Source organism: Alosa pseudoharengus, unplaced genomic scaffold (assembly GCF_046254945.1).
Source record: "Alosa pseudoharengus isolate Yale_2024_CS ecotype anadromous, Long Island Sound unplaced genomic scaffold, YU_APseudo_1.1 YU_APseudo_1.1_scf_3, whole genome shotgun sequence".
Lineage (NCBI taxonomy): Eukaryota > Metazoa > Chordata > Actinopteri > Clupeiformes > Clupeidae > Alosa > Alosa pseudoharengus.
In genome coordinates, this window is record NW_027468718.1 from 9,501,466 (window position 1) to 9,503,965 (window position 2,500).

At 43.8% G+C, this 2,500-nt stretch overlaps 1 protein-coding gene across 2 annotated transcripts in view; it reads right to left on the reverse strand.

The window, feature by feature from the left end:
- Positions 1-2,277, reverse strand: part of vangl1 (VANGL planar cell polarity protein 1) — a 117,226-nt gene extending 114,949 nt beyond the window's left edge. For both annotated transcript variants that reach the window (XM_076263117.1, XM_076263116.1), the window contains exon 1: positions 2,141-2,277. The gene's annotated coding sequence lies outside the window, so the exon portion shown is untranslated. The remainder of the gene's footprint in view (positions 1-2,140) is intronic.
- Positions 2,278-2,500: the final 223 nt, after the last annotated feature.

A 2,500-nucleotide genomic window follows, 5' to 3' on the forward strand; every position in this document is an offset into this window, starting at 1 on the left:
ATATGCCACTTAGAAAAGAGCTCGGTCTATTTAATAACTATGCGAGGGGACGGTGTTGTGTGCCTTCTGGTTTTTCCCACCTACTGGTTTCCTTGCGCGTGCTCGCGTTGCTCACCACAGCTGCAGGAGTTGTCAAACATTCGCAAACAAGTTGTTTTCGGCGGATTTGAAGTCGCATTTCATATCTATCCCATGATCATTACACTACAATCACTCGTACAAAATACATGTAAAATAAAGGCTATAATTTTGCCCTTTATAGCATTAAAATGGATTCGAACCTGCAATAAATACGCACACCTATGAACCAGACCAACCTATTCAGCGCATTATCTCTTTGAGCCACTCCAATTCGCTGAAAACCGTCATCAATCACCTATTAATTAACCACACAAGCAACATTTTGTCTTGCATTAGGTGACACAAATGGTATTGCCTTTATCTTATAACTCCTTGTCGGAGCGACTATCAGGCCTATGGTTTTGAAAAGTCAAAAGTTCCCTGACAAAGACATTCGTAAGAATGTTTATTGACTTGAAAAATACGCTAATTTTTGCAAACTCCCTTCATTCAACCCTTGAAGACATCGCGGTCTGGTGCACTAAAATGTAGATCGTTTCTTCTGTCGTAGGCTACCATTTAATTTCTAAGAATTTAGGTCTACTAGACTACTACTACTACTACTAGACCTACAATAACGTCATCACCAAATACATATTTTATTTTTATTTGATCAACCACAAAGAGTAGCATACTGTGCACAGTGCACTGACGGCCGTAGCAGCCTAAGGTAACCAGTTGTTTTAGATGAAGGGCAACCACTTGTTTCAGATAGCCTGGACAACATGTTACCTGGGTGTTGCCTACGTTATTAATTGATGGTAGCCTACAATAGTTAATTGTATCGCGTAACAGCCAGGTATTAGTTGGCTCAAGGAGTAGGGAATCAGGCTGGAGAGAGTCGTGTATGTATTGCTTTTGCGGTATCGAATCCAGTTTAATGCTAGTTTTCAAAACATATATTTTTTTACGTCTTTTGTCCGAGTGGCTGTAATGTAGTCGAGCGCTCATGGCGTATATGAAAAGCGACTTCAAACCGCCTAAAAACAACTTGTTTGTAAATGTCTGACAACTGCTGCAGCGCATGCACGCGCAAGGAAACCAGTAGGTGGAGAAACCAGAAGGCACACAACACCGGCTCCACCCAGCAGCGTTCTCAGTCTGCCGCCCTACCTGTCTTTCACCGCTGCCAAACCGGGCTTCGGAGACAAGAAACGCCCAGGTCGCCCTCAGGCCTCTGTTTCAATACCCCACTCCCTTTCAAATGACACGCTAACAAACACTGCATTTTTTTCCTCACAAGATGAGCCCTATTCCTGTGTTCAAAGGCATGGGGTCGGCAGGAAAGATTGGATTCGCATAGCTTCAGTACGCGGACGCAACAGCAGCAGCATGGCCGCGACGCTTGTTTGGTAGCCACCCAAATCAAGAGGAATGCCAAGCACGCTCGGCTCACGAAAATACATTAACTAGCCAGCACGTGATCAGCTTTTCGAATATATTCGCCCATAAATCTGTCTGAAACATTAACATAACACAGACTAGGCAGACGTTTGAAAATGCCAATGGTGTCGATAACACAACCGGTAGACGCATCTGGTCACTAGAGAGAGACAACAGGCTTCAGGGTGTAGTGCTAGGTGTACATATCGTTTGTTCTGAACATGGACTGTATGGTTCTGACATATGTAGGCTACAGTGTAACATGCTATAGCCAGCGACTTCCCAAGTAGTCGAGAGAACATTCCCTTTTAAATATTAAAATTCTGTTAGGCTCGAGTTCACTCATCCACCTAGTTCTCGGCAACCTGTGACATGAACTTAAATGTTATAGAACAGTAATCAAACGCGACAGACGTGAAACAATAACACACTGCGCCGTGCACTAAGCTATTTAACCTATTTTCCAAGCGCAAGAACATCTAACACCGACTACTTAGAACTTTAAACGCTTGCATTCAACCGTGAACTATGTTTCATGCCGAAAGGCGAATGCTAGACTAATCCTCGACCACACCAGCTCCAATGCGAGTCATACAGAATACGAAAAAAAAGCATGATTAGAATGCTCAAAACTCACCTTCACGCTAGGGTACCATTCCCTCCTATCGGAATATGGAGAAACGTCCAAGTACAGCGACGGGCAGAACTCACACATGACACACAAAACGGACCTACAGTAGAACAGCACTTCTCACAGTCAGACAGAATAGCAGGGGGCAGTGAAGAGTGGCAGCCTAAAAGCGGTGCAGTGGCATGGTGCCGCGCTAGGGGGGAGTAACGTCTGCAATTAACTGGGCTCCCCAAATTGGAATTGTTTAATATTGATATAGCGCAGTCTCAGTAACGTCAACGAATAACATAATGTTAATGTTTTGGTGTTTATGGTATTCTTCGTTCTTTTGCTGTATTAATTATGTCCTTCACGTCTGCTCTGAGG